The following is a 13,419-nucleotide window of genomic DNA, read 5'->3' as shown; positions in this document are numbered from 1 at the left end:
ACAGGCATAAGCCACTGTGCCTGACTTCCCGCTTTTTCTTGATTATACTTTTGATCATACTTTTAGTTATGTACTGTTTGTTTGTTTTCTATTTTGATAATTTCTGCTTTTATCTTCATTTCCTTAGTCTTAATTTGCATTTATTTCTTTTCTTCTCTATTTTCTTAATGTTGAAAATTTATTTCCTATAATTTCAAACATTTTTTTTCTAATATATACATTCAATGCTACAATTTTTTTCACTGAAAATCACTTTGGCTATATTCTACTGGTGTTGATGTGTAGTACTAGAATTATAAATGGTTACGGTTCTAAATTATATGAGAATTTCCATTTTAACTTCTTCCTTGACCCATGGATTGTTTAGAAGTATGGTTTTAAACTTTCAAATGTATGAATTCTTTTTTGTTATCATCTTATGATTGACTTCTATTCAATTACACTGCTGTCAGGAGATATTCTCCGTATGTTATAATTATTTTTTAATTTGTAGCAACTGCATGTGTGGCATATAGTATGCCACAACTTTAGTAAATGTTCCATGTACTTTTGAAAAAAAGTGTATTTTCTATTGGGTACAAAGCTCTCTATGTGTCTGTTAGATTTAATTTATTCATTTTTCCCTTCACATACTTTGTCATCTTACTATTTTATTATCAGCCTGATCTCTCAGTTTCTGAAAAAGGCACGCTACAATCCCCCCTCGGAGTACTTACCCATGTTGATGCCGAGCCATTTGCTTCCGCTCTGCAAATGGAATGCTACTTTTGGTGCGCCCTGTCTTCCTTGTTCTATTCTTTTTCACTTTGTCTGATATTAATATTGTTATTTCAGTTCTCCTTTTGCTTAATATTGCCTGTTATATCTTCTCATCTAGTTGTTTTCAATCTTCTTTTGTTGCTTATTGTTGTTTGTTTGTTTTGAGAAGGGGGTCAAACTATATTGACCAGGCTGGTCTCGAACTTTTGGCCTCAAGTGAAGTGAGCCTCCTGCATCAGCTTCCCAAGCATTCCCTGTAATCCACAGCTAGGATCATAGGTGTGCACCACCATGCCCAGCTCAACCTTGCTTATTTTAAAACTGGGTTTTCAACAATCCAAGTGGAGAGTTTTTCTCCCCTGATGCTCCTTCTCTTCTGTTGATCTTGAAACCTTCTTCAGGACCTCTTGGGTTCTTTTCTCTACCCAGTCCTTCTAAACAATTTTGTTCATCTCCAGGGGTCAATTACATTGGAAATGCAATTACAACAACATTAGTAATACTACGAGTAATGGCAGCTATCATTTATATAACTCCTTATTATGTACCAGGTATTGTCCTATGTACTTCACATATATTAAATCATTTAATATCCTAAGAACTTTGTAAGATGGGCCCTACTATTATTCCTATTTTACAGATGAGAGAAATGAGACCCACAGCTAAGAAGTAGCAGAATTGGGATTTATTTGGCTCCAGAGGCCATGCTCTGAATTGTTCTATGTCCCATTGCTTCTCAAACCGCATCTCCAGCATCGTCTGGTTTCCCACGTATCTTACGGGTTTCAGACTCGCCTTTTCTGCACGATCTCTGATTACTCAAGTTTACTAGGCACTGAATTTCACTGAATTGCTGATGACTCCCTAATTTCTACTTCCAGGCCTAATCACTTTTCTGCATTCTGTACTCATTTATCCCACTGTCTACACAATATTTCCACTGGGTTTTGAATAAACATCTCAAAACTCACATGTCCAAAGCAGAACTCTTGGTAATCGCCCCACTGTCTGCTCCTCCCCACCCTAGTCTTCCCCACCTCTGCAAACACCATCATCCTCCAAGCTACTTGAGGCAAAACCCCAAGGTTAGTCTTGGGACCCCTCTCACCTCGTTCCACTGTTCCCCCAACAGACATGTGTATACACAGCCACTCTCTCGTGCATTCCTCACGACCCCCTGGCTGCCATCTCAGCTTTTTCCTGATTCTTCCTATCTTCCCAAACTCATATGAGGGTTAATCCTGACCCGTCTTTCAGGTCTCAGCTCTGCTCGGCCACCCTAACCACAGGGTGGGCTCTGACCTGACCATGCACTCGCACGGTTCCTTCTTCTTCTGTCGCAGCCAGTGTGGCATCCCACCACAGCCCACCTCAGCACAGAGGCACACGGGGCTTTCCCACTGGCTTCTCTGATGCAACCAGTCCATTTTATCAAGTCCTCGCAAGGCCTGGTGTGTCCCAGGTGCTCCTTCACCTTCTTTTGAACAAGCGTCTTTTTGAGGGTGATGCATTAGCCTGAAATCATCTCCACTAATGCTGGTGTTAGATACTTATAGAGGTCATTCATCCAGAAGAGATGGTTTTTAAAAAGCAAACCAACCCACATTTAGTATTTATTCCTGGGGGGAATGACCTCAAGGTTTTGAGAGCAAGAGTGAGTGACTACATAATGAAGATCACATATGTATAATTATAGTAATTAAAAAAAAAAACCCAATAGTCAAAATGTCAATGGCTGCTTATGGCTTGTGATAACATTTCCAGGAAAAGCATCAACACAGATTCCAGAAGTGCTATGTCTCAACCAGCTTGGACGGAAGTGAAGATGACTCTGGAAAGCTGCCAGTGACTTGAAAATTGCCTCCAAAATATATAAGGAAAATGCAAGGGCCAGGAATAACCAAGGCAATCTTAAAGACAAGCAAAGTGAAGACTATAGCACTAGATAGCCAAGTGCCAGGGATGATAATTATGACATTAAGTCTTGATTCAATGACAGACAAACAGACCAATGGAACAGAATACAGAGGCCATAAACAGACCCACAAATATGTGATTACCTGATACAGATGCTGCTTCAAGTTAGTGGGAAGGATCATCTTTTCATCACATGGAGCTGGGACAACTGAATACCACATAGAAAAAAATGAATCTTACCCCTGCCTCACACTATACACAAAAACATCAATTCCACATGAATCAGAGATTTAAATGTTGAAGATAAGACAAACTAGATTTATCTTCATGGTCTTTGGAAGGGCAAAGCCTGCTCTAAAAGGACATAAGCTTACTCTAAAGGGGAAATGATAAACTGGATTATATTAAGAACTTTCAGTCATCAAAAGACACCACCAAGAGGATGAACAGGTAAGTTATAGAAGAGCTTAACTGCATACGTAAATCCAACATAAACACATAAATCCAAAACACAAGGTATATCTAATACAGCCAGCCCTCCACACCCACAGTTCTGCATCCACAGATTCAACCGTGTATGGAAAATATTTGGGAAAATATCTGGAAAAAAGTTAAAAATAGCAATACAACAAAAATACAAATAATACAGTATAACAACTATTTACACAGCATTTACATGGTATTAGCTGTTATCAGTAATCTAGAAAAGATTTAAAGTGTGCAGGAGGGTGTGCGTAGGTTATATGCAAACACTACACTGTTTTATACAAGGACTCAAGCATCTGCAGATTTTGGTATCCTCAGGGGGTCCTGGAATCAATTCCCTACAGATACTAAGAGAAAACTATACATAAATTCACCATAAAATCATTTCCAGAAGATATTTTTAAAATATTCTATAAATCGATAAGGAAAGGCAGATAACCTAACAGAAAAATAAGCAAAAGTCTCGAACAAGCACTTCACAAAATAAGATAATCAAATGACCAAAAATACACAAAAGGTGATCAAGTCCTAGTCGTCAGGGGACTGGGAGCTAAAACTATTAGTACAATCAACACCCCAGGTATGTGGCTACAGGGAAAGTGTCGAGAGGATGTTGAACACCTAGAATTCTGGGCAATGTGGACACTGTAAAACTGTTTGGAGATTGGCAGTATTTACTATCAGAGCAGAAATGTATGGAGATGTCCACACAAAAGACCTATACAAGTATGTTATATGGCACCATCTGTAATGGCCAAAAGTCAGAACCAATCGATGTCATCAAGAGAAGAATGGAGGCACAACACTGTATTTGCAGCATGGACAGTCCACAGCAAGGAGAGTAAACAGCTCCTGATAGACACACAGGTGCAAAATGCACCATCTTATGTTAAATAAAGGAAGCTAGACACTAAAAAGCATACGCTGCATCTTTTTTTTCGAGACGAAGTCTCACTCTGTTACCCAGGCTGGAGCTCAGTGGCGTGATCTCACTGCAATCTCCGCCTACTGCAACCTTCACCTCCCAGGTTCAAGAGATTCTCCTGCCTCAGCTACCCTAGTGGCTGGAATTACAGCTGTGCGCCACCATATCTGGCTAATTTTTTTTTTTTTTTTTTTTTTTTGTATTTTTGGTAAAGATGGAGTTTTGCTGCGTTGTCCAGGCTGGTCTTGAACTCCTGGCCTCAGGGGATCCACCTGTCTCAGCCTCCCAAAGCGCTGGGATTACAGGTGTGAACCAATGCGCCCTGTCAGTCTTTTTTTTTTTTTTTAAGTTTGAAAACAGGCAACAGCAGTCAGGTGAGTGCTCCCTTCTAGGGTTGGTGACTGAGGACCTGCAGGGGTGCCTGGGATTCTGGTGATGTTCTGTCTCTCAGTCTGAGTGCTGATAACACAGATGTGTTCATTCTGTGAAAATCTCTCAAACTGCGCATTAATGGTGTATGTACTTTTCAGTGTGTAAATTATTCTTCAATAAAGTTTTCATTACTTGAAAAACAACTGCAACAAAAATGCATCTGAAGGGTTTAAATAAAATAGTGTCATGAAATGTGAGCAGAATAGAGTCACCTTTCTACATCAGTGTCATTGAATATAAAATGCAATTTTGCATAATGAAATAAATTTAGTATTCTCATTAGATATTTGTTATCTACATTCCTTTCTAGATTTGTTATTTACATTTCATATATTCAGCCCAGCATGGTAGCTCATGTCTGTAATCCCCGCACTTTGGGAGGCCAAGGTGAGCCTATACCCTGAGGTCAGGAGTTCAAGACCAGCCTGGCCAACATGGTGAAACCCTGCCTCTACTAAAAACACAAAAATTAGCCAGGTGTGGTTGTGTACATCTGCAATTCCAGCTACTTGAGAGACTGAGGCACAAGAATTGCTTAAACCCAAGAGGCAGAGGTTGTAGTGAGTCGAGATTGTGCCACTGCATTCCCGCCTGGGCAACAGAGCGAGGCTCCATCTCAAAAAAAAAGATGCACTGAAGAAGCAGACAGATGAAATGCCATGAAAGGGCACCACATTCAGAGTGATGCCGGAGAAAGGGTCAGTCGCAGGTGCTCTGGGGGCCGGGCAGAGGCTTGGTCTCCGCACCTCACATGGGGAGCCAGCCAGGCCAAGTCCAACCTGGGCTGGGCACCTTCCTCCCCAAATTGCAGCCATTTCCCCACAGTGCATCCTTATTCTTAAAGATACATCATCACTGGCATCAGGGACTTGAGCTTGATTAATATGAACTGACTCAAATGAATGTCAGTCTAAAGCTGAGAAAACAGTAAATTATGCCAGGATTCTCAGATCTGGCTACTCTTGACACTTTAAAACATTTGTGTAAAGGCTTATCATCATCACAGACCCATGACAATGACCAGAGATTTGCGGTTAGTAGAACACTACAAGGAGGCTTATGGCCAGCTCTCAGAGCATAGCTCCATCATTTCTGTTCACGGCACGCTCATTCACCTGAGGACCCAATTCCTTCCTGACCAATGAGTAAGCTACTCAAAGCCCCAGGGGGTGAGCCCCACAGACAAGGAACAAACATGCAGACGTGGCTAACCTAAATCACACACAAGGTCAGCGAGATGGACCTGGCCAACCCCTGAGCTCCTGGCCACATCCCTGTCCAGGTCCCTGAGTTTCCAGGAACAGAGAGCAGTGGCAACAGCCCCACACTGTGTGGCGGGCAAGGGCAAGGCTGGTGCCCACTACAAGGGTCAGAACCTGGCCCCTGCTCAGGGACCAAACTCAAAGCCTTGCAGGCAGCCTGCCCTCCCAGGATCCCAGCTATCACTGTTGACAGGAGCCACATGGCACCCACCTGACAGGGCTGTGGCAGGGATCAGACGAATTAAAAGATGTGGTGCATCTGGCCGTGCACTGCTCAGGAAATGCCGCCACCACCGCCAATCCCAGGAGAGCCACTGAATCAGATGCACTCACACCCCTGGTGCCTCTCGGCAGGCCAGGAGTCCCTCCAAGGAGGCAAGCTACCTCAAATTTTCTCCTATGAACCAAGGGACCCTTGTCGGGGCCCTGCTCTGTTTCCCAGAGGTGACTGAGTGGGGCTGGGTGGAGCTGCTGAAGATGAGCAAGGCTGAGCATCCGCAGCTCCAGAAGGCAGAGCTTGGCTGTGACCCCTGACAGCCACAAAAGATTGACGCCTGCTGTATACAAGGCAACACTCCATGATTTCATCTCACAACTTAATTCCGACACTCTGACTTTTTAGAGCTGAACGCTTGATGAAGTCCACCAGAATCTTACAGAAATGAGAAGGTGACTGACACGTACTGGGACCAGGCTGAGGCGTTTGCTCCTTCACTGGCTGCTTCCCGTGCCCAGTACAGTGCTGGCTTCAGATGCTCCAGGGACGGGCCTGGGGAGAGAAGAACCTGCTCTTTCTGGGTTGTGAGGCAACTTCTGGGAAATCAGTGAAGCTCTTTGTGCAAGGTGCCGTCATGACCTGAGTTTTGTTCTGAACTTTCTAGACCACATCCACAAGTAAGGTGGCTGGAACTGCACCTTACTAGGAGAGAGCTAGCAGGGAGAGCGCCCAGAGACCTCACAGGAGCCTCTGTCTGTGGCTGAGTCCTAAGCTGTGCATGCACAGCGAGACCCTATGAGGTAGGCACAGCGAGACCCTATGAGGTAGGCAAAGATTAGCCAGGGGCTGCAGCCGGAACAGCTGCCAGAACTCACACAGGGTCGGGAGGTTTCCAAGTTCCAGCCGGTTCTGGGTGAATCCCCAGCTTTCGGAGGCGTCCCCACATGTAGCTTAACAAGCCTCTGTATTTTTTAAAGGAAGACAACAAAATGCAGCACTCAGTCAAGAACTGCCAGACAAATGAATACTCAGAAAAATGTGCCCTATAACCAGGAGAAAAGTCAGTAATAAAGGGACCCAGAAAGACAGAGATGATAGCACTGGCATCTAAGGGCTTTACAGGTCTTATAAATACACCAACATTTTTGGGGTTTTTGTTTTGTTTTGTTTTTGAGATAGAGTCTCACTCTGTCCCCCAGGCTAGAGTACGGTGGCACAATTTCAGCTCACTGCAACCTCTGCCTCCTAAATTCAAATGATTCTCCTGCCTCAGCCTCCTGAGTAGCTGGGATTACAGGTGCCCACCACCATGACCAGCTAATTTTTGTATTTTCAGTAGAGACGGGGTTTCACTATGTCGGCCAGGGTGGTCTCAAACTCCTGACCTCAGATGATCCGCCCGCCTGGATCTCCCAAGTGCTGGGATTACAGGTGTGAGCCACTGAGCCTGGCCAACATGTTTGGGGTTTTAAAGGAAAGAGTAAAGAGAATCAGCAGAGAGAAATGGAAAAAGCAGAAGGAACTGCTAAAAATGAAAACGAGGTCTCTAAAGTGATGGGCTCACTGGCAGGAATTCCATCACCGTGCAGGGTGGGGGGAGGGCAGGGTGGGAATGAGCAGCATATTTGACACTGCAGAGTGCAGATCAGTGAACTTAAGGACACAGCGAAAGACACCACGAAACGGCAAGCATGCAGGGGACACAGAAACCTGAAAATGAAAGCCTCCGTGACCTGAAGGAACAATCAGGTGGCCTAACATGCTTGTATAATTAGAGTCTCAAAAGCAGAAAACATGAAAAAATATCCGAACACCAACAAATCCCAAACACAACAGACACAGAAAAACCAACCCAAGACTCATCATAATCAGGTTGCTGAAAACCAACAACAAGGAGAAACTCTTGAAAGCTTTCTTTGACATAGTAGCCCGGGGGATCGCTTCCCACAGTTTACCTAGCCTGGGGGAGGGGAAGGTTTTTCCTAAACTCCACAAAACTGCACAAATTCTGTCCCTGAGAAAAGCCCTTGAGCTCTCCCCACGCTCAGAATCTACTTCTAGATATTTTTCTTAAATTATTTTGGCCAATTCGATTTTCAAACCAATCTACATTATGCTTTCTTTCTGCAACTTTATACATAGTCTCCTGAGAGCAAATCTATTAAAGTTTTCGGACGATTTTGAAAGTCCTTAGGTTAAAAGTTTCAGAAGTTTAAAATAATATTAACTATAGTAAACTATTAAGATTTACAGAAAAGCGCACAGATCTCGAGAATACGGCTTTGTGGAGTTTCACAGGCGAATGTGCTCCAGACTGAGAAGCTGAGCAGAGGCAGCCCCTGGAGCACCCAGGCAGCCCTCTCTGATCCGGCCCCCAAAGCACCCCAGGCAGCCCTGTGTGAAGTGGGCTCCAGACTGCCAAACAGTGCAGATACTGCCTCTCACACGAAGGGGTGTATGAGAGGAGTTCTCAGGTTGTTTTGTCTTTTCCCCAAGAATCCAACTAATAAACTCCCTTGGAGTGGGAAAGGGTCGCACCTGCTCCCAGATTTGGCCTCTGGGGAGGGGATGCAGCCGTCAAGGGCTTCTGTGGTCACCCTAGCCCTGAGTCAGTTCTCAGGCAGAGGCCACCAGGCTCACACACAGTCACTCTGGAAGCTAGGTATGGGGCCACTGGCTTTACTACCTTTCAATTTGTTTGCTTGAAAAAAGAATTTCACAATAATAAAAATTAGTAACAAAAACTCTCTCCAAAATATGGTATAGAATCGGAAAGGAGTAAGTACATCGGAAGGCATCCTGGCAAAAATCAAGTCTCCATGCTTCCAAAACTGAAAATCCAGTCTGACTCCTGTTTACAAATACTAATACAGTGTTCCACACCCTATAAATACACTGTGTTATTCTGAGTACCATTTTCAAGTCCAAAAGCAAACCAAAAGAATGTGACATATTAAAACAAGTAAAAGATTCCGGTTAAAACAACCGCTCCCACAATAGCACACTACATAGTAACATTCTGTTTCTGCTATTTAGCAAACATTTTTGGAAAATGGGCAATTAGGCTGTTCTGTTTTTCTGACGAGGAAAATGTAAATCTGTCAACTAATTCTATATGAATACCGATGCCACTACTCCAAGCTTTTTACATTTCCCTTTCTCTTTCAATATTGTATAGAATACAAATGCATTTGCCGAAAATATTAACAATTATACTTTATACTTTAAAGAGGAGTGCAGCTTAAGTCCCCCAGGTTAATCAAGCAATTACAGTCACCCTCCACCATCAAGCAGCTGTTTGTGGCAGCTCCCCAAGCCTGGAACACTCAGTGCATGTTCCCTAACAAAGACAGGCTCAGAAGACTCTCTAAGGCCTGGAGTGGAGCTGAAGACATGACACTAGGAGAGAGAAAGCGACTTGCCCCAAGAGGTTGGCCTGTCAGCTGTGGAGCTGCGGGTGGAGCCGGAATCTTCAGCCATGGCCAGGTCTGTGCTCCGACGGCCTGCGCAGCCAGTGAGGCACTGGAAGAGCCTGGTGAGTGCGCAGAGCAGCCCTGGAGGGGGCGGCAGCGGGTCCACCCCCCCACACCAGTCACCAGGAGTTTCTGCTTTTGTGCTGTTTCTACTCAGTTTGTTTATGTGCTTTTTGAGAAGGTTTCACGACTAAAAGGAAAATCACTGAAGGCCACTGTCCCCACTCAAGCCTCACCCCGACGCTCTGGCTGATGTCTGCTGAACACGCGATCATTCACTCAACAGACAATTCTTGTGCAAGCCGCTGCGTCAAGCGCTGGGACAACCCTGACCTGCCATGTGGAGGTCCCACGGGCCAGGGGGACAAAAACATCAACAGAGATGAATAATTAAGATGACGGAAGCTGCCCCTAGCACGGGCAGGAAATTGACTGTGGCCATCACTCAGGACGGGGGCAGGTGGTCAGGATGGGAAAAGCAAAACCGTGTGGGCCTGGGGCAGCACGGGAGACCAGGGTGGGATGCAGGATGGGTAGGGTGACAGGGGCTCTGAGCTGGTGGAGGGGCCCAGTGCAGGGGTCGGGCAGATCACTGCTGCTATGGGGGCAACCGCCAGCATTCAGGAGAAGGGAGTGGAAGGATGGCTGCAGAGACAGGGCCAAGACTCAGATCTGCCTGGAGAACACACAGCCAAGTGGACAGAGTGGGGTCGGGGCAAAGTTGAGGCATGGGACTCGAGGACGGCATGGGGATGGAGGACAAGGACCAGTGCCTGTGGGAGGACCCCAGGGTGAGGCTGGCGAGAACGGAGTGTTCGTGAAGCAGCTGGAGCACTGGTGTCCCATGGACCTGCCACCATCCCCAAAGGCAGAGCCATGCGGTTCCCTGGCCTTCCCACTGGCACAGACGCTGTGCACAGGAGGAGGTGGGCCCTATGGGAGCTCCCTGAGAGTCTCCACACCCCAACTCCAGAAGGTGCAGTGGTCACAGAAGGAACATCCACATCTGAGGCTGCAGCAGGTGGAGGGATTCTGGCAGGCCTCTTGGCACAGAGCTTGACCAATGGAGGAAGGCACAAAAACCGGCTTCTGTGAGGTCGTGGCTCTATGCGAAGCCAGACCTAGGGGTGAGAAGTTCCTTTTTCCAGAAGCAACCAGGCATCTTCCTTTCCTCATTTCTTCACAATGCCCCATCTCCCTCCAGCTCAACCTCACACTTCTGTTTGAATAACTTCCCATAGGCAGACCACTCCCCGGCTAAGCTTCTCTATAATGCTAGAATGTTCTTCCTCCTCTCCAGCCAGAACCCGCTCCCTGCCCCCACCCATGGCCCTGCAGTGCCCCCCACGGAGACCGGCCCTAACCCTTCTTTCTGAGGGCATTCTGGCTATCAACGGGTGGCCACTATCAGCCCCTTCCTTCTGAAAAAGTGAAAGATGTCAAAAATAGCATTATCCAACTTCCTTAAAACCAAGCCACAAGACTAAAACTCTACAGTGAGAACCTAAGCTATAAAAGCATGATACATACCACAGAATAAAACCGTGGCATGAACCCAAACTCTCTCACTGGCACAGCTCACTGAACACAAAATATTTCTAAGTGAGTGATTTGTTAATCACCCAAACTAGACAGGATGACCAGGTAGAGGCAGCCCAGCTGAGCAGGTTGCTCTCCAAGCCGAGTCCTCAGTGCCTCCTCGGAACTTGGAGCGCATTCTCCCATAGAAACACTGGGCTGCTGGAGCTCCCAGGCCCACCTCACTGTGCTGAGTCTCCCACTGACCACAGCCTATAAAAAGATCTCTGTGCCACGTGCAGTGGCTCACGCCTGTGATCCCAGCACTTTGGGAGGCTGAAGCGGGTGGATCATGAGGTCAAGGGATTGAGACCATCCTGGCCAACATAGTAAAACTCTGTCTCTACTAAAAATACAAAAATTACCTGGGCATGGTGGCGCGTGCCTATGTCCCAGCTACTCGGGAGGCAGAGGCAGGAGAATCACTAGAACCTAGGAGGCGGAGGTTGCAGTGAGCCAAGAGAATGCGCCACTGCACTCCAGCCTGGGCAACAGAGGAAGACTCCGTCTCGAAAAAAAAAAAAAAAAGATCTCTGTATGGAAACATAGCCCAAGCTTCACTGGGACCCCCCAGGCTCCTATCTGCCATGGAGGAGGGGGGTGGTGGTTGGCCCTTCTTTCTACCTGAGACACCAGAAGGGATGGGAGGGGTTGCAGGCACTGGAGGTTCCAGGGCTACAGCAGGGCCTCTCCAGGACCATGGGGTTGGGCGTGTGGAGGCCCAGGGCCTGGGGGTGGGTGGGAGCTGGGGCCCAGGGGGCCTCTCGGCTAGGGTTTCCCCCTCCCCGGGCCTGAGCCTGGCCACCTCACCTGCAGTCTACTGAGACCTGATCAATCTCCTCACTCTGCCACGGTGCCCCACATGTAACAACAGCAGAACGTGACACTGACCTAGAGTTCATGTGCATATTAAACAAGGTAACTGGTTCTTTTAGAAGCAGAAAAGAAACTGAAGCGGAAAAATAATAAAAACACAATCGGTAACTAAATAAACGCATCCAGCCTGCCCTGTGCCATTCCTGAGATTCGGGGTGTGCTGATGACAGTGTCTTCTCCCTCCTGTCCCCTCCTCTGTGACTGGGGCACTCCATGGAGGGACAGGCTAGTCCCAGCAGCCCTGGGGCCTGCTGTGGGAAAGAGAAGAGGAGCAGGGGTGGAAAGTCCTGGCGGCAGGGGATCTCCACGCAGCCAGGACACACTTCCTCAGAACACACAGAGCCCTCGTGGTGAGGAGTCAAGGGCTCCCACACCTGGGAAGTGCAGGTTTTTAAACAACTGAAAACAGACACATAATACAACTCTCAGAGGTGCCTGCATCTACTGCTGACAGAAGAAAACTTTTGAAGGCAAATAAAACTTATTATATACAAGGAAACGAAACATATTAAGTAAATCTTTTATTTATAAATTGCCTGCAGAAATGAATGTCCTTCTGCAGAAAAGAGAAGTGAGAACACAGCAGAAAGAGAAAGCATGAAGAGAACATTCAGCAAACCGTTCACTTTATCCTGGATTTGGTTCCGGGTCATATTTTTTTTTCATTAAGAAAGTTTATCCTCCCCCAGCTTAAGACTGATTAAATGACATGATTTTCATTGTACATAAACTAGGAAATATAATTCCTTTTATACTACAAAATCCATCTCAACCACACGAGCGTCAGGATCCCTCTGGCATCGGCTTAGGTGCTGGTGCATGCGTAACCCAATACAGGCTCCTCCTCACCTGCCCATGGAGCGGCTGGCCCATGAGGACTCTGAGCTCTGCCTGCCCGCCTGGGGACAGCAGCCCTTTCTGAGGCCGAGGACTGAGGCCAGCAGCTTCGGTACCACAGAAAGTTGAGAGAAATGACCCTTGGTTTCTCTTTAATGTACAAATACAGTGGCCTCAAACCCACCATCCCCTGGGCAGCTTCTGCGGCATGGCCCATCCCTGGCCCACAGCAATGCCAGGCGCACCTAATCCAGTTCTCAGGGACAGAAGCAAGGTCAAAAGCATGATGTGACCACAAAACCAACCCAGTAGCCCGCAGACTGTCATGAGTGTCAGAAGAAAAGAGGAATATGTGGGAGGAACTCTCCTTACTTTGGAGAGTGTTTTAAATCACTGAACTAAAATGGTAAGGATTACATCAGAGAGATCTTCAGTGAAAGAAGACATTCCTGGCTACTTCCTTTTTCAATCAGTCCCATGAAAAGATTCCTGTGCACAAAATTCCTTAAACACAGTAAGTAAGTTTTTGATTTCTCTTCTTCCCATACTCTCAATTCATCTATTATACTTTTCCTGAGAAAACTGTGGGTCTCACCCAAATTTCCTGAATTGCTCAAATTCAGAAAGTACTTCGAAATCTTAACTTGCTGGTTTAAA

The 13,419-nt window shown here is 46.2% G+C and overlaps 1 protein-coding gene across 4 annotated transcripts in view; it reads right to left on the bottom strand.

Moving 5' to 3' along the window:
- The window catches only part of RGS12 (regulator of G protein signaling 12), a 167,602-nt gene that overhangs the window by 44,318 nt on the left and 109,865 nt on the right, over positions 1-13,419 (bottom strand). The gene's annotated exons all lie outside the window — the stretch shown is intronic.

This window comes from Aotus nancymaae, unplaced genomic scaffold (assembly GCF_030222135.1).
Source record: "Aotus nancymaae isolate 86718 unplaced genomic scaffold, 86718_ANA_hifiasm-v0.15.2.pri h1tg000006l, whole genome shotgun sequence".
Lineage (NCBI taxonomy): Eukaryota > Metazoa > Chordata > Mammalia > Primates > Aotidae > Aotus > Aotus nancymaae.
The sequence above is the reverse complement of the archived record's forward strand: the minus strand, read 5'-3'. Positions and strand labels throughout refer to the sequence as shown.